The 16,575-nt window shown below is 35.9% G+C and overlaps 24 non-coding genes across 24 annotated transcripts; 4 read left to right on the top strand and 20 right to left on the bottom strand.

Annotated features, from left to right (window-relative positions):
- Nucleotides 1-330: 330 nt before the first annotated feature.
- On the bottom strand, nucleotides 331-402 carry Trnap-ugg (transfer RNA proline (anticodon UGG)). Its single transcript has one exon. It is a non-coding gene; the product is annotated as a tRNA-Pro (tRNA).
- A 603-nt stretch (nucleotides 403-1,005) lies between these two features.
- On the bottom strand, nucleotides 1,006-1,077 carry Trnap-ugg (transfer RNA proline (anticodon UGG)). The gene has a single exon. It is a non-coding gene; the product is annotated as a tRNA-Pro (tRNA).
- Nucleotides 1,078-1,358: 281 nt separating this feature from the next.
- On the bottom strand, nucleotides 1,359-1,430 carry Trnap-ugg (transfer RNA proline (anticodon UGG)). The gene has a single exon. It is a non-coding gene; the product is annotated as a tRNA-Pro (tRNA).
- A 606-nt stretch (nucleotides 1,431-2,036) lies between these two features.
- Trnap-ugg (transfer RNA proline (anticodon UGG)) lies at nucleotides 2,037-2,108 on the bottom strand. Its single transcript has one exon. It is a non-coding gene; the product is annotated as a tRNA-Pro (tRNA).
- A 602-nt stretch (nucleotides 2,109-2,710) lies between these two features.
- Trnap-ugg (transfer RNA proline (anticodon UGG)) lies at nucleotides 2,711-2,782 on the bottom strand. Its single transcript has one exon. It is a non-coding gene; the product is annotated as a tRNA-Pro (tRNA).
- A 944-nt stretch (nucleotides 2,783-3,726) lies between these two features.
- Trnap-ugg (transfer RNA proline (anticodon UGG)) lies at nucleotides 3,727-3,798 on the bottom strand. Its single transcript has one exon. It is a non-coding gene; the product is annotated as a tRNA-Pro (tRNA).
- A 339-nt stretch (nucleotides 3,799-4,137) lies between these two features.
- On the bottom strand, nucleotides 4,138-4,209 carry Trnap-ugg (transfer RNA proline (anticodon UGG)). Its single transcript has one exon. It is a non-coding gene; the product is annotated as a tRNA-Pro (tRNA).
- Nucleotides 4,210-5,154: 945 nt separating this feature from the next.
- Nucleotides 5,155-5,227, bottom strand: Trnap-ugg (transfer RNA proline (anticodon UGG)). The gene has a single exon. It is a non-coding gene; the product is annotated as a tRNA-Pro (tRNA).
- Nucleotides 5,228-5,907: 680 nt separating this feature from the next.
- On the top strand, nucleotides 5,908-5,979 carry Trnad-guc (transfer RNA aspartic acid (anticodon GUC)). The gene has a single exon. It is a non-coding gene; the product is annotated as a tRNA-Asp (tRNA).
- Nucleotides 5,980-6,530: 551 nt separating this feature from the next.
- Nucleotides 6,531-6,602, bottom strand: Trnap-ugg (transfer RNA proline (anticodon UGG)). The gene has a single exon. It is a non-coding gene; the product is annotated as a tRNA-Pro (tRNA).
- A 282-nt stretch (nucleotides 6,603-6,884) lies between these two features.
- On the bottom strand, nucleotides 6,885-6,956 carry Trnap-ugg (transfer RNA proline (anticodon UGG)). Its single transcript has one exon. It is a non-coding gene; the product is annotated as a tRNA-Pro (tRNA).
- A 946-nt stretch (nucleotides 6,957-7,902) lies between these two features.
- Trnap-ugg (transfer RNA proline (anticodon UGG)) lies at nucleotides 7,903-7,974 on the bottom strand. The gene has a single exon. It is a non-coding gene; the product is annotated as a tRNA-Pro (tRNA).
- Nucleotides 7,975-8,923: 949 nt separating this feature from the next.
- Trnap-ugg (transfer RNA proline (anticodon UGG)) lies at nucleotides 8,924-8,995 on the bottom strand. Its single transcript has one exon. It is a non-coding gene; the product is annotated as a tRNA-Pro (tRNA).
- Nucleotides 8,996-9,281: 286 nt separating this feature from the next.
- Trnap-ugg (transfer RNA proline (anticodon UGG)) lies at nucleotides 9,282-9,353 on the bottom strand. Its single transcript has one exon. It is a non-coding gene; the product is annotated as a tRNA-Pro (tRNA).
- A 679-nt stretch (nucleotides 9,354-10,032) lies between these two features.
- On the top strand, nucleotides 10,033-10,104 carry Trnad-guc (transfer RNA aspartic acid (anticodon GUC)). The gene has a single exon. It is a non-coding gene; the product is annotated as a tRNA-Asp (tRNA).
- A 199-nt stretch (nucleotides 10,105-10,303) lies between these two features.
- Nucleotides 10,304-10,375, bottom strand: Trnap-ugg (transfer RNA proline (anticodon UGG)). The gene has a single exon. It is a non-coding gene; the product is annotated as a tRNA-Pro (tRNA).
- A 998-nt stretch (nucleotides 10,376-11,373) lies between these two features.
- Trnap-ugg (transfer RNA proline (anticodon UGG)) lies at nucleotides 11,374-11,445 on the bottom strand. Its single transcript has one exon. It is a non-coding gene; the product is annotated as a tRNA-Pro (tRNA).
- Nucleotides 11,446-12,126: 681 nt separating this feature from the next.
- On the top strand, nucleotides 12,127-12,198 carry Trnad-guc (transfer RNA aspartic acid (anticodon GUC)). The gene has a single exon. It is a non-coding gene; the product is annotated as a tRNA-Asp (tRNA).
- Nucleotides 12,199-12,396: 198 nt separating this feature from the next.
- Trnap-ugg (transfer RNA proline (anticodon UGG)) lies at nucleotides 12,397-12,468 on the bottom strand. The gene has a single exon. It is a non-coding gene; the product is annotated as a tRNA-Pro (tRNA).
- A 334-nt stretch (nucleotides 12,469-12,802) lies between these two features.
- On the bottom strand, nucleotides 12,803-12,874 carry Trnap-agg (transfer RNA proline (anticodon AGG)). Its single transcript has one exon. It is a non-coding gene; the product is annotated as a tRNA-Pro (tRNA).
- Nucleotides 12,875-13,822: 948 nt separating this feature from the next.
- On the bottom strand, nucleotides 13,823-13,894 carry Trnap-ugg (transfer RNA proline (anticodon UGG)). Its single transcript has one exon. It is a non-coding gene; the product is annotated as a tRNA-Pro (tRNA).
- Nucleotides 13,895-14,842: 948 nt separating this feature from the next.
- Trnap-agg (transfer RNA proline (anticodon AGG)) lies at nucleotides 14,843-14,914 on the bottom strand. The gene has a single exon. It is a non-coding gene; the product is annotated as a tRNA-Pro (tRNA).
- Nucleotides 14,915-15,589: 675 nt separating this feature from the next.
- Trnad-guc (transfer RNA aspartic acid (anticodon GUC)) lies at nucleotides 15,590-15,661 on the top strand. Its single transcript has one exon. It is a non-coding gene; the product is annotated as a tRNA-Asp (tRNA).
- A 198-nt stretch (nucleotides 15,662-15,859) lies between these two features.
- Trnap-agg (transfer RNA proline (anticodon AGG)) lies at nucleotides 15,860-15,931 on the bottom strand. The gene has a single exon. It is a non-coding gene; the product is annotated as a tRNA-Pro (tRNA).
- Between the last annotated feature and the right edge of the window lie 644 nt (nucleotides 15,932-16,575).

Here is a 16,575-nt window from a genome sequence, read left to right as displayed (position 1 = left end):
TAAGATTAGGGCTCGTCCGGGATTTGAACCCGGGACCTCTCGCACCCAAAGCGAGAATCATACCCCTAGACCAACTTTCAATAAGTGTTACACTCATGTCATTTTTTTTTTTCGATTCAAGTCGATAAAATGTTGGAAAAGTCTTATCAGTGTTGCTGTTTCATCCACTACCGCACATAAGACGGTTAATCATGAGACAATCAAGTGATTGAAAGTCAATATACTTCTAAAGTCTATGCTGAATTGATTCGAAATTTTTTAAGTAAAACAATTAACAAAACTCGCAAATAATCCCCGAAGTAATACCTTGTTGATTTATTTAAAAGATTGGGGCTCGTCCGGGATTTGAACCCGGGACCTCTCGCACCCAAAGCGAGAATCATACCCCTAGACCAACGAGCCAGCTGTCAAAATAGTTAATGAAGTTCTGATTTTCAATAAGTGTTACACTCATGTCATTTTTTTTCCATCCAAGTCGATAAAATGTTAGAAAAGTCTTATCAGTGGTGCTGTTTCATCCACTACCGCACATAAGACGGTTAATCATGAGACAATCAAGTGATTGAATGTCAATATACTTCTAAAGTCTCTGCTGAATTGATTCGAAATTTTTTAAGCAAAACAATTAACAAAACTCGCAAATAATCCACGAATTAATACCTTGTTGATTTATTTAAAAGATTAGGGCTCGTCCGGGATTTGAACCCGGGACCTCTCGCACGCAAAGCGAGAATCATTCCCCTAGACCAACTTTCAATAAGTGTTACACTCATGTCATTTTTTTTTTCGATTCAAGTCGATAAAATGTTGGAAAAGTCTTATCAGTGTTGCTGTTTCATCCACTACCGCACATAAGACGGTTAATCATGAGACAATCAAGTGATTGAAAGTCAATATACTTCTAAAGTCTATGCTGAATTGATTCGAAATTTTTTAAGTAAAACAATTAACAAAACTCGCAAATAATCCCCGAAGTAATACCTTGTTGATTTATTTAAAAGATTGGGGCTCGTCCGGGATTTGAACCCGGGACCTCTCGCACCCAAAGCGAGAATCATACCCCTAGACCAACGAGCCAGCTGTCAAAATAGTTAATGAAGTTCTGATTTTCAATAAGTGTTACACTCATGTCATTTTTTTTCATCCAAGTCGATAAAATGTTAGAAAAGTCTTATCAGTGTTGCTGTTTCATCCACTACCGCACATAAGACGGTTAATTATGAGACAATCAAGTGATTGAATGTCAATATATTTCTAAAGTCTATGCTGAATTGATTCGAAATTTTTTAAGCAAAACAATTAACAAAATTCGCAAATAATCCCCGAAGTAATACCTTGTTGATTTATTTAAAAGAGTAGGGCTCGTCCAGGATTTGAACCCGGGACCTCTCGCCCCCAAAGCGAGAATCATACCCCTAGACCAACGAGCCAGCTGCCAACATTAGTTAATGAGGTTATCATTTTCAATAAGTGTTACAGTCATGTCATTTTTTTTTCGATTCAAGTCGATAAAATGTTAGAAAAGTCTTATCAGTGTTGCTGTTTCATCCACTACCGCACATAAGACGGTTAATCATGAGACAATCAAGTGATTGAAAGTCAATATACTTCTAAAGTCTCTGCTGAATTGATTCGAAATTTTTTAAGCAAAACAATTAACAAAACTCGCAAATAATCCACGAATTAATACCTTGTTGATTTAATTAAAAGATTAGGGCTCGTCCGGGATTTGAACCCGGGACCTCTCGCACCCAAAGCGAGAATCATACCCCTAGACCAACTTTCAATAAGTGTTACACTCATGTCATTTTTTTTTTTCGATTCAAGTCGATAAAATGTTGGAAAAGTCTTATCAGTGTTGCTGTTTCATCCACTACCGCACATAAGACGGTTAATCATGAGACAATCAAGTGATTGAAAGTCAATATACTTCTAAAGTCTATGCTGAATTGATTCGAAATTTTTTAAGTAAAACAATTAACAAAACTCGCAAATAATCCCCGAAGTAATACCTTGTTGATTTATTTAAAAGATTGGGGCTAGTCCGGGATTTGAACCCGGGACCTCTCGCACCCAAAGCGAGAATCATACCCCTAGACCAACGAGCCAGCTGTCAAAATAGTTAATGAAGTTCTGATTTTCAATAAGTGTTACACTCATGTCATTTTTTTTCCATCCAAGTCGATAAAATGTTAGAAAAGTCTTATCAGTGTTGCTGTTTCATCCACTACCGCACATAAGACGGTTAATCATGAGACAATCAAGTGATTGAATGTCAATATACTTCTAAAGTCTCTGCTGAATTGATTCGAAATTTTTTAAGCAAAACAATTAACAAAACTCGCAAATAATCCACGAATTAATACCTTGTTGATTTATTTAAAAGATTAGGGCTCGTCCGGGATTTGAACCCGGGACCTCTCGCACCCAAAGCGAGAATCATACCCCTAGACCAACTTTCAATAAGTGTTACACTCATGTCATTTTTTTTTTCGATTCAAGTCGATAAAATGTTGGAAAAGTTTATCAGTGTTGCTGTTTCATCCACTACCGCACATAAGACGGTTAATCATGAGACAATCAAGTGATTGAAAGTCAATATACTTCTAAAGTCTATGCTGAATTGATTCGAAATTTTTTAAGTAAAACAATTAACAAAACTCGCAAATAATCCCCGAAGTAATACCTTGTTGATTTATTTAAAAGATTGGGGCTAGTCCGGGATTTGAACCCGGGACCTCTCGCACCCAAAGCGAGAATCATACCCCTAGACCAACGAGCCAGCTGTCAAAATAGTTAATGAAGTTCTGATTTTCAATAAGTGTTACACTCATGTCATTTTTTTTTCATCCAAGTCGATAAAATGTTAGAAAAGTCTTATCAGTGTTGCTGTTTCATCCACTACCGCACATAAGACGGTTAATCATGAGACAATCAAGTGATTGAATGTCAATATACTTCTCAAGTCTCTGCTGAATTGATTCGAAATTTTTTAAGCAAAACAATTAACAAAACTCGCAAATAATCCCCGAAGTAATACCTTGTTGATTTATTTAAAAGATTAGGGCTCGTCCGCGATTGGAATCCGGGACTTCTCGCACCCTAAGCGAGAATCATTCCCCTAGACCAACGAGCCATCAGGCTGCCACATATTGAATTAAGTTTTCTTTTTGATTAAATATCACACAATCGTGTCTTTTTTTAAAATCCGTTTCAAAATTCTTGATAATCTTGTTTTTCAATTGGAAGTCAACTAACCCATTTTGAGAACATTGGTTTGTTCGGTTTGTTTTCATTTTTAACGCTATTAAACACGATAGATCTAATTTAAGTTATTCAGAACATTTAGTTATTAAGGTGGGACGAAGTATTCTTATTCAGCACAAGGAAAATGTTTGTTTTCAAAATTAGTGTGTTATAAATACATATGGTTCTTATTATGTCAAATCACAGTCGGGTTCCTCGTTAGTATAGTGGTCAGTAATCCCGACTGTCACGCGGGAGACCGGGGTCGATTCCCCGACGGGGAGGTTATTTTTTGTCAAGTAAATTAATATTCTGCTTTGGTTTGAAACTTTGATTTGATTTAGTATTGACTACGAATACCTATCAATCCTCGTTATTTTTTTAGTATTCTACATATGAACCCTTGTTACAGTAAAAAAAAACAGACAAATGAAAATACAATTGACTAAAGTACCACCTTGCTTTTATTGTCAAAAATAAGGGCTCGTCCGGGATTTGAACCCGGGACCTCTTGCACCCAAAGCGAGAATCATACCCCTAGACCAACGAGCCAGCTGCCAAAATAGTTTATGAAGTTCTGATTTTCAATAAGTGTAACGATGAGCCAGCTGCAAACACTAGTTAATGAGGTTCTGATTTTCAATAAATGTTACAGTCATGTCATTTTTTTTTTCGATCCAAGTCGATAAAATGTCAGAAAAGCCTTATCAGTGTTGCTGTTTCCTCCACTAACGCACATAAGACGGTTAATCATGAGACAATCAAGTGATTGAATGACAATATACTTCTAAAGTCTATACTAAATTGATTCAAAATTTTTTAAGCAAAACAATTAACAAAACTCGCAAATAATCCCCGAAGTAATACCTTGTTGATTTATTTAAAAGATTAGGGCTCGTCCGGGATTTGAACCCGGGACCTCTCGCACCCAAAGCGAGAATCATACCCCTAGACCAAAGAGCCAGCTGCCAACATTGGTTAATGAGGTTACAATTTTCAATAAGTGTTACAGTCATGTCATTTTTTTTTGATCCAAGTCGATAAAATGTTAGAAAAGTTTTATCAGTGTTGCTGTTTAATCCACTACCGCACTTAAGAAGGTTGATCATGAGATATTCAAAGTGATTGAATGTCAATATACTTCTAAAGTCTATGCTGAATTGATTCGAAATTTTTTAAGCAAAATATTTAACAAAACTCGCAAATAATCCCCGAAGTAATACCTTGTGATTCAGTTCAAAGATTAGGGCTCGTCCGGGATTGGAACCCGGGACATCTTGCTCCCTAAGCGAGAATCATACCCCTAGACCAACGAGCCATTACGCTGTAACATATTGAATTAAGTTTTCTTTTCGATTAAATATTGCAAAATTGTCTTTTTTTAAAATACGTTTCAAAATTCTTGATAATCTTGTGTTTCAATTGGAAGTCAATTAACCCATTTTGAGAACATTGGTTTGTTAGGTTTGTTTTCGTTTTTAACGCTATTAAACACGATAGATATAATTTAAGTTGTTCAGAACATTTAGTTATTAAGGTGGGACAAACTATTCTTATTCAGCACAAGGAAAATGTTTGTTTTCAAAATTAGTGTGTTATAAATACACATGGTTCTTATTATGTCAAGTCACAGTCGGGTTCCTCGTTAGTATAGTGGTCAGTATCCCCGCCTGTCACCCGGGAGACCGGGGTTCGATTCCCCGACGGGGAGGTTATTTTTTTGTCATGTAAATTAATATTCTGCTTTGGTTTGAAACTTTGATTTGATTTAGTATTGACTACGAATACCTATCAATCCTCATTATTTTCTTTTGTACTCTACATCTGAACCCTTGTTACAGTCAAAAACAACAGACAAATGAAAATACAATTGCCTGAAGTATCACCTTGCTTTTATTGTCAAAAAAGAGGTCTCGTCCGGGATTTGAACCCGGGACCTCTCGCACCCAAAGCGAGAATTATACCCCTAGACCAACGAGCCAGCTGCCAACATTAGTTAATGAAGGTTATCATTTTCAATAAGTGTTACAGGCATGTCATATTTTTTTTCGATCCAAGTCGATAAAATGTTAGAAAAATCTTATCAGTGTTTCTGTTTAATCCACTACCGCACTTAAGACGGTTGATCATGAGATAATCAAGTGATTGAATGTCAATATACTTCTAAAGTCTATGCTGAATTGATTCGAAATTTTTTAAGCAAAACAATTAACAAAACTCGCAAATAATCCCCGAAGTAATACCTTGTTGATTTAGTTAAAAGATTAGGGCTCGTGCGGGATTGGAACCCGAGACCTCTTGCATCCTAAGCGAGAATCATACCCCTAGACCAACGAGCCATTACGCTGTAACATATTGAACTAAGTTTTTTATTTTGATTAAATATTACAATCCTGTCTTTATTTAAAATACGTTTCAAATCTCTTGATAATCTTGTTTTTCAATTGGAAGTCAATTAACCCATTTTTAGAACATTGGTTTGTTAGGTTTGTTTTCGTTTTTAACGCTATTAAACACGATAGATCTAATTTAAGTTATTCAGAACATTTAGTTATTAAGGTGGGACAAACTATTCTAATTCAGCACAAGGAAAATGTTTGTTTTCAAAATTAGTGTGTTATAAATACACATGGTTCTTATTATGTAAAATCACAGTCGGGTTCCTCGTTAGTATAGTGGTCAGTATCCCCGCCTGTCACGCGGGAGACCGGGGTTCGATTCCCCGACGGGGAGGTTATTTTTTTGTCATGTAAATTAATATTCTGCTTTGGTTTGAAACTTTGATTTGATTTAGTTTTGACTACGAATACCTATCAATCATCGTTATTTTCTTTAGTATCCTACATCTGAACCCTTGTTACAGTCAAAAACAACAGACAAATGAAAATACAATTCCCTGAAGTATCACCTTGCTTTTATTGTCAAAAACGAGGGCTCGTCCGGGATTTGAACCCGGGACCTCTCGCACCCAAAGCGAGATATACCCCTAGACCAACGAGCCAGCTGCCAACTTTAGTTAATGAGTTTATCATTTTCAATAAGTGTTACAGTCATGTCATTTTCTTTTCAATCCAAGTCGATAAAATGTAAGAAAAGTCTTATCAGTGTTGCTGTTTAATCCACTACCGCACTTAAGACGGTTGATCATGAGATATTCAAGCGATTGAATGTCAATATATTTCTAAAGTCTATGCTGAATTGATTCGAAAATTTTTAAGCAAAACGATTAACAAAACTCGCAAATAATCCGCGAAGTAATACCTTGTTGATTTAGTTAAAGATTAGGGCTCGTCCGGGATTGGAACCCGGGACATCTCGCACCCAAAGCGAGAATCATACCCCTAGACCAACAAGCCAGCTGCCAACTTTAGTTAATGAGGTTATCATCTTCAATAAGTGTTACAGTCATGTCATTTTCTTTTCAATCCTTGTCGATAAAATGTAAGAAAAGTCTTATCAGTGTTGCTGTTTAATCCACTACCGCACTTAAGACGGTTGATCATGAGATATTCAAGCGATTGAATGTCATATACTTCTAAAGTCTATGCTGAATTGATTCGAAATTTTTTAAGCAAAACAATTAACAAAACTCGCAAATAATCCCCGAAGTAATACCTTGTGATTCAGTTGAAAGATTAGGGCTCGTCCGGGATTGGAACCCGGGACATCTCGCACCCAAAGCGAGAATCATACCCCTAGACCAACAAGCCAGCTGCCAACTTTAGTTAATGAGGTTATCATCTTCAATAAGTGTTACAGTCATGTCATTTTTTTTTCGATCCAAGTTGATAAAATGTTAGAAAAGTGTTATCAGTGTTGCTGTTTAATCCACTACCGCACTTAAGACGGTTGATCATGAGATAATAAAAGTGATTGAATGTCAATATACTTCTAAAGTATATGCTGAATTGATTCGAAATTTTTTAAGCAAAACAACTATCAAAACTCGCAAATAATCCCCGAAGTAATACCTTGTGATTCAGTTCAAAGATTAGGGCTCGTCCGGGATTGGAATCCGGGACATCTTGCAGCCTAAGCGAGAATCATACCCCTAGACCAACGAGCCATTACGCTGTAACATATTGAATTAAGTTTTCTTTTCGATTAAATATTGCAAATTGTCTTTTTTTAAAATACGTTTCAAAATTCTTGATAATCTTGTGTTTCAATTGGAAGTCAATTAACCCATTTTGAGAACATTGGTTTGTTAGGTTTGTTTTCGTTTTTAACGCTATTAAACACGATAGATGTAATTTAAGTTGTTCAGAACATTTAGTTATTAAGGTGGGACAAACTATTCTTATTCAGCACAAGGAAAATGTTTGTTTTCAAAATTAGTGTGTTATTAATACACCTGGTTCTTATTATGTCAAATCACAGTCGGGTTCCTCGTTAGTATAGTGGTCAGTATCCCCGCCTGTCACGCGGGAGATCGGGGTTCGATTCCCCGTCGGGGAGGTTATTTTTTTGTCATGTAAATTAATATTCTGCTTTGGTTTGAAACTTTGATTTGATTTAGTTTTGACTACGAATACCTATAAATCCTCGTTATTTTCTTTAGTATTCTACATCTGAACCCTTGTTACAGTCAAAAACAACAGACAAATGAAAATACAATTCCCTGAAGTAGCACCTTGCTTTTATTGTCAAAAAAGAGGGCTCGTCCGGGATTTGAACCCGGGACCTCTCGCACCCAAAGCGAGAATCATACCCCTAGACCAACGAGCCAGCTGCCAACTTTAGTTAATGAGGTTATCATTTTCAATAAGTGTTACAGTCATGTCATTTTCTTTTCAATCCAAGTCGATAAAATGTAAGAAAAGTCTTATCAGTGTTGCTGTTTAATCCACTACCGCACTTAAGACGGTTGATCATGAGATATTCAAGCGATTGAATGTCAATATACTTCTAAAGTCTATGCTGAATTGATTCGAACATTTTTAAGCAAAACAATTAACAAAAACTCGCAAATAATCCCCGAAGTAATACCTTGTTGATTTAGTTAAAAGACTAGGGCTCGTCCGGGATTGGAACCCGAGACCTCTTGCATCCTAAGCGAGAATCATACCCCTAGACCAACGACCCATTACGCTGTAACATATTGAAATAAGTTTTTTTTTTGATTAAATATTACAATCCTGTCTTTATTTAAAATACGTTTCAAATCTCTTGATAATCTTGCTTTTCAATTGGAAGTCAATTAACCCATTTTGAGAACATTGGTTTGTTAGGTTTGTTTTCGTTTTTAACGCTATTAAACACGATAGATCTAATTTAAGTTATTCAGAACATTTAGTTATTAAGGTGGGACAAACTATTCTTATTCAGCACAAGGAAAATGTTTGTTTTGAAAATTAGTGTGTTATAAATACATATGGTTCTTATTATGTCAAATCACCGTCGGGTTCCTCGTTAGTATAGTGGTCAGTATCCCCGCCTGTCACGCGGCAGACCGGGGTTCGATTCCCCGACGGGGAGGTTATTTTTTTGTCATGTAAATTAATATTCTGCTTTGGTTTGAAACTTTGATTTGATTTAGTTTTGACTACGAATACATATTAATCCTCGTTATTTTCTTTAGTCTTCTACATATGAACCCTTGTTAGAGTAAAAAAAAAACAGACAAATGAAAATACAATTGTCTAAAGTACCAACTTGAATTTATTGTCAAAAACGTGGGCTCGTCCAGGATTTGAACCCGGGACCTCTCGCACCCAAAGCGAGAATCATACCCCTAGACCAACGAGCCAGCTGCGAAAACAGTTTAGACCAGTTTATAGTGGTCAGTATCCCCGCCTGTCACGCGGGAGACCGGGGTTCGATTCCCCGACGGGGAGGTTATTTTTTTGTCATGTAAATTAATATTCTGCTTTGGTTTGAAACTTTGATTTGATTTAGTTTTGACTACGAATACCTATCAATCCTCGTTATTTTCTTTAGTATTCTACATATGAACCCTTGTTACAGGAAAAAACAACAGACAAATGAAAATACAATTCCCTGAAGTATCACCTTGCTTTTATTGTCAAAAACGAGGGCTCGTCCGGGATTTGAACCCGGGACCTCTCGCACCCAAAGCGAGAATCATACCCCTAGACCAACGAGCCAGCCGGCAACATTAGTTAATGAGGTTATCATTTTCAATAAGTGTTACAGTCATGTCATTTTCTTTTCAATCCAAGTCGATAAAATGTAAGAAAAGTCTTATCAGTGTTGCTGTTTAATCAACTACCGCACTTAAGACGGTTGATCATGAGATATTCAAGCGATTGAATGTCAATATACTTCTAAAGTCTATCCTGAATTGATTCGAAATTTTTTAAGCAGAACAATTAACAAAACTCGCAAATAATCCCCGAAGTAATACCGTGTTGATTTAGTTAAAAGAATAGGGCACGTCCGGGATTGGAACCCGAGACCTCTTGCATCCTAAGCGAGAATCATACCGCTAGACCAACTAGCCATTACGCTGTAACATATTGAAATAGGTTTTTTTTTGTTGATTAAATACTACAATCCTGTCTTTATTTAAAATAAGTTTCAAATCTCTTGATAATCTTGTTTTTCAATTGGAAGTCAATTAACCCATTTTGAGAACATTGGTTTGTTAGGTTTGTTTTCGTTTTTAACGCTATTAAACACGATAGATCTAATTTAAGTTATTCAGAACATTTAGTTATTAAGGTGGGACAAACTATTCTTATTCAGCACAAGGAAAATGTTTGTTTTCAAAATTAGTGTGTTATAAATACATATGGTTCTTATTATGTCAAATCACAGTCGGGTTCCTCGTTAGTATAGTGGTCAGTATCCCCGCCTGTCACGCGGGAGACCGGGGTTCGATTCCCCGACGGGGAGGTTATTTTTTTGTCATGTAGATTAATATTCTGCTTTGGTTTGAAACTTCGATTTGATTTAGTTTTGACTACGAATACCTATAAATCCTCGTTATTTTCTTTAGTATTCTACATATGAAACCTTGTTACAGTAAAAAAAAAACAGACAAATGAAAATACAATTGTCTAAAGTACCACCTTGCTTTTATTGTCAAAAACGAGGGCTCGTCCGGGATTTGAACCCGGGACCTCTCGCACCCAAAGCGAGAATCATACCCCTAGACCAACGAGCCAGCTGCCAAAACAGTTTACGAAGTTCTGATTTTCAATAAGTGTAACGAGCCAGCTGCAAACACTAGTTAATGAGGTTCTGATTTTCAATAAATGTTACAGTCATGTCATTTTTTTTTCGATCCAAGTCGATAAAATGTTAGAAAAGTCTTATCAGTGTTGCTGTTTCCTCCACTAACGCACATAAGACGGTTAATCATGAGACATTCAAGTGATTGAATGTCAATATAAATCTAAAGTCTATGCTGAATTGATTCGAACATTTTTAAGCAAAACAATTAACAAAAACTCGCAAATAATCCCCGAAGTAATACCTTGTTGATTTAGTTAAAAGACTAGGGCACGTCCGGGATTGGAACCCGAGACCTCTTGCATCCTAAGCGAGAATCATACCCCTAGACCAACGACCCATTAGGCTGTAACATATTGAAATAAGTTTTTTTTTTGATTAAATATTACAATCCTGTCTTTATTTAAAATACGTTTCAAATCTCTTGATAATCTTGCTTTTCAATTGGAAGTCAATTAACCCATTTTGAGAACATTGGTTTGTTAGGTTTGTTTTCGTTTTTAACGCTATTAAACACGATAGATCTAATTTAAGTTATTCAGAACATTTAGTTATTAAGGTGGGACAAACTATTCTTATTCAGCACAAGAAAAATGTTTGTTTTCAAAATTAGTGTGTTATAAATACATATGGTTCTTATTATGTCAAATCACAGTCGGGTTCCTCGTTAGTATAGTGGTCAGTATCCCCGCCTGTCACGCGGCAGACCGGGGTTCGATTCCCCGACGGGGAGGTTATTTTTTTGTCATGTAAATTAATATTCTGCTTTGGTTTGAAACTTTGATTTGATTTAGTTTTGACTACGAATACCTATCAATCCTCGTTATTTTCTTTAGTATTCTACATATGAACCCTTGTTACAGGAAAAAACAACAGACAAATGAAAATACAATTCCCTGAAGTATCACCTTGTTTTATTGTCAAAAAAGAGGGCTCGTCCGGGATTTGAACCCGGGACCTCTCGCACCCAAAGCGAGAATCATACCCCTAGACCAACGAGCCAGCCGGCAACATTAGTTAATGAGGTTATTATTTTCAATAAGTGTTACAGTCATGTCATTTTCTTTTCAATCCAAGTCGATAAAATGTAAGAAAAGTCTTATCAGTGTTGCTGTTTAATCAACTACCGCACTTAAGACGGTTGATCATGAGATATTCAAGCGATTGAATGTCAATATACTTCTAAAGTCTATCCTGAATTGATTCGAAATTTTTTAAGCAGAACAATTAACAAAACTCGCAAATAATCCCCGAAGTAATACCGTGTTGATTTAGTTAAAAGACTAGGGCACGTCCGGGATTGGAACCCGAGACCTCTTGCATCCTAAGCGAGAATCATACCGCTAGACCAACTAGCCATTACGCTGTAACATATTGAAATAAGTTTTTTTTTTTGTTGATTAAATACTACAATCCTGTCTTTATTTAAAATAAGTTTCAAATCTCTTGATAATCTTGTTTTTCAATTGGAAGTCAATTAACCCATTTTGAGAACATTGGTTTGTTAGGTTTGTTTTCGTTTTTAACGCTATTAAACACGATAGATCTAATTTAAGTTATTCAGAACATTTAGTTATTAAGGTGGGACAAACTATTCTTATTCAGCACAAGGAAAATGTTTGTTTTCAAAATTAGTGTGTTATAAATACATATGGTTCTTATTATGTCAAATCACAGTCGGGTTCCTCGTTAGTATAGTGGTCAGTATCCCCGCCTGTCACGCGGGAGACCGGGGTTCGATTCCCCGACGGGGAGGTTATTTTTTTGTCATGTAGATTAATATTCTGCTTTGGTTTGAAACTTCGATTTGATTTAGTTTTGACTACGAATACCTATAAATCCTCGTTATTTTCTTTAGTATTCTACATATGAACCCTTGTTACAGTAAAAAAAAACAGACAAATGAAAATACAATTGTCTAAAGTACCACCTTGCTTTTATTGTCAAAAACGAGGGCTCGTCCGGGATTTGAACCCGGGACCTCTCGCACCCAAAGCGAGAATCATACCCCTAGACCAACGAGCCAGCTGCCAAAACAGTTTACGAAGTTCTGATTTTCAATAAGAGTAACGAGCCAGCTGCAAACACTAGTTAATGAGGTTCTGATTTTCAATAAATGTTACAGTCATGTCATTTTTTTTTCGATCCAAGTCGATAAAATGTTAGAAAAGTCTTATCAGTGTTGCTGTTTCCTCCACTAACGCACATAAGACGGTTAATCATGAGACATTCAAGTGATTGAATGTCAATATAAATCTAAAGTCTATGCTGAATTGATTCGAAATTTTTTAAGCAAAACAATTAACAAAACTCGCAAATAATCCCCGAAGTAATACTTTGTGATTCAGTTGAAAGATTAGGGCTCGTCCGGGATTGGAACCCGGGACATCTCGCACCCTAAGCGAGAATCATACCCCTAGACCAACGAGCCAGCTGCCAACATTGGTTAATGAGGTTACAATTTTCAATAAGTGTTACAGTCATGTCATTTTTTTTTCGATCCAAGTCGATAAAATGTTAGAAAAGTCTTATCAGTGTTGCTGTTTAATCCACTACCGCACTTAAGACGGTTGATCATGAGATAATCAAAGTGATTGAATGTCAATATACTTCTAAAGTCTATGCTGAATTGATTCGAAATTTTTTAAGCAAAACAATTAATAAAACTCGCAAATAATCCCCGAAGTAATACCTTGTGATTCAGTTGAAAGATTAGGGCTCGTCCGGGATTGGAACCCGGGACATCTTGCACCCTAAGCGAGAATCATACCCCTAGACCAACGAGCCATTACGCTGTAACATATTGAAGTAAGTTTTTTATTTTGATTAAATATTACAATCCTGTCTTTATTTAAAATACGTTTCAAATCTCTTGATAATCTTTTTTTCAATTGCAAGTCATTTAACCCATTTTGAGAACATTGGTTTGTTAGGTTTGTTTTCGTTTTTAACGCTATTAAACACGATAGATCTAATTTAAGTTATTCAGAACATTTAGTTATTAAGGTGGGACAAACTATTCTTATTCAGCACAAGGAAAATGTTTGTTTTCAAAATTAGTGTGTTATAAATACATATGGTTCTTATTATGTCAAATCACAGTCGGGTTCCTCGTTAGTATAGTGGTCAGTATCCCCGCCTGTCACGCGGGAGACCGGGGTTTCGATTCCCCGACGGGGAGGTTATTTTTTTGTCATGTAAATTAATATTCTGCTTTGGTTTGAAACTTTGATTTGATTTAGTATTGACTACGAATACCTATCAATCCTCATTATTATCTTTAGTATTCTACATCTGAACCCTTGTTACAGTAAAAAACAACAGACAAATGAAAATGCAATTCCCTGAAGTATCACCTTGCTTTTATTGTCAAAAAAGAGGGCTCGTCCGGGATTTGAACCCGGGACCTCTCGCACCCAAAGCGAGAATCATACCCCTAGACCAACGAGCCAGCTGCCAACATTAGTTAATGAAGGTTGTCATTTTCAATAAGTGTTACAGTCATGTCATATTTTTTTTCGATCCAAGTCGATAAAATGTTAGAAAAGTCTTATCAGTGTTGCTGTTTCCTCCACTACCGCACTTAAGACGGTTGATCATGAGATAATCAAGTGATTGAAAGTCAATATACTTCTAAAGTCTATGCTGAATTGATTCGAAATTTTTTAACCAAAACAATTAACAAAACACGCAAATAATCCCCGAAGTAATACCTTGTGATTCAGTTGAAAGATTAGGGCTCGTCCGGGATTGGAACCCGGGACATCTTGCACCCTAAGCGAGAATCATACCCCTAGACCAACGAGCCATTACGCTGTAACATATTGAATTAAGTTTTATTTTCGATTTAATATTACAATCCTGTCTTTATTTAAAATACGTTTCAAATCTCTTGATAATCTTGTTTTTCAACTGGAAGTCAATTAACCCATTTTAAGAACATTGGTTTGTTAGGTTTGTTTTTGTTTTTAGCGCTATTAAACACGATAGATCTAATTTAAGTTATTCAGAACATTTAGTTATTAAGGTGGGACAAACTATTCTTATCCAGCACAAGGAAAATGTTTGTTTTTAAAATTAGTTTGTTATAAAGACATATGGTTCTAATTATGTCAAATCACAGTCGGGTTCCTCGTTAGTATAGTGGTCAGTATCCCCGCCTGTCACTCGTGAGAGTGGGGTTCGATTCCCGGACGGGAAGGTTATTTTTTTGTCAAGTAAATTAATATTCTGCTTTGGTTTGAAACTTTGATTTGATTTAGTATTGACTACGAATACCTATCAATCCTCGTTATTTTCTTTAGTATTCTACATATGAACCCTTGTTACACTAAAAAAAAACAGACAAATGAAAATACAATTGACTGAAGTACAACCTTGTTTTTATTGTCAAAAACGAGGGCTCGTCCGGGATTTGAACCCGGGACCTCTCGCACCCTAAGCGAAAATCATACCCCTAGACCAACGAGCCAGCTGCCAACATTAGTTAATGAGGTTACAATTTTCAATAAGTATTACAGTCATGTCATTTTTGTTCGATTCAAGTCGATGAAATGTTAGAAAAGTCTTATCAGTGTTGCTGTTTCAACCACTACCGCACATAAGACGATTAATCATGAGACAATCAAGTGATTGAAAGTCAATATACTTCTAAAGTCTATGCTGAATTGATTCGAAATTTTTTAAGCAAAACAATTAACAAAACTCGCAAATAATCCCCGAAGTAATACCTTGTGATTTAGTTAAAAGATTAGGGCTCGTCCGGGATTGGAACCCGGGACATCTTGCACCCTAAGCTAGAATCATACCCCTAGACCAACGAGCCATTACGCTGTAACATATTGAATTAAGTTTTTTTTTTGATTAAATATTACAATCGTGTCTTTTTTTTAAATAAGTTTCAAAATTCTTGATAATCTTGTTTTTCAATTGGAAGTCAATTAACCCATTTTGAGAACATTGGTTTGTTAGGTTTGTTTTCGTTTTTAACGCTATTAAACACGATAGATATAATTTAAGTTGTTCAGAACATTTAGGTATTAAGGTGGGACAAACTATTCTGATTCAGCACAAGGAAAATGTTTGTTATCAAAATTAGTGTGTTATAAATACATATGGTTTTTAATATGTCAAATCACGGTCGGGTTCCTCGTTAGTATAGTGGTCAGTATCCCCGCCTGTCACGCGGGAGACCGGGGTTCGATTCCCCAACGGGGAAGTTATTTTTTTGTCAAGTAAATTAATATTCTGCTTTGGTTTGAAACTTTGATTTGATTTAGTATTGACTACGAATACCTATCAATCCTCATTATTTTCTTTAGTATTCTACATCTGAACCCTTGTTACAGTCAAAAACAACAGACAAATGAAAATACAATTGCCTGAAGTATCACCTTGCTTTTATTCTCAAAAAAGAAGGCTCGTCCGGGATTTGAACCCGGGACCTATCGCACCCTAAGCGAGAATCACACCCCTAGACCAACGAGCCAGCTGCCAACATTGGTTAATGAGGTTAGAATTTTCAATAAGTGTTACAGTCATGTCATTTTTTTTTTCGATCCAAGTCGATAAAATGTTAGAAAAGTCTTATCAGTGTTGCTGTTTAATCCACTACCGCACTTAAGACGATTAATCATGAGACAATCAAGTGATTGAAAGTCAATATAATTCTAAAGTCTATGCTGAATTGATTCGAAATTTTTTAAGCAAAACAATTAACAAAACTCGCAAATAATCCCCGAAGTAATACCTTGTGATTCTGTTGAAAGATTAGGGCTCGTCCGGGATTGGAACCCGGGACAACTTGCACCCTAAGCGAGAATCATACCCCTAGACCAACGAGCTATTACGCTGTAACATATTGAATTAAGTTTTTTTTCGATTAAATATTACAATCGTGTTTTTTTTTAAAATACTTTTCAAATCTCTTGATAATCTTGTTTTTCAATTGGAAGTCAATTAACCCATTTTGAGAACATTGGTTTGTTAGGTTTCTTTTCGTTTTTAACGCTATTAAACACGATAGATCTAATTTTAGTTATTCAGAACATTTAGTTATTCAGGTGGGACAAACTATTCTTATTCAGCACAAGGAAAATGTTTGTTTTCAAAATTAGTGTGTTATAAATACAT

Source organism: Ascidiella aspersa, chromosome 1, assembly GCF_963924565.1.
Source record: "Ascidiella aspersa chromosome 1, kaAscAspe10.2, whole genome shotgun sequence".
NCBI classification, from domain to species: domain Eukaryota; kingdom Metazoa; phylum Chordata; class Ascidiacea; order Phlebobranchia; family Ascidiidae; genus Ascidiella; species Ascidiella aspersa.
The sequence above is the reverse complement of the archived record's forward strand: the minus strand, read 5'-3'. Positions and strand labels throughout refer to the sequence as shown.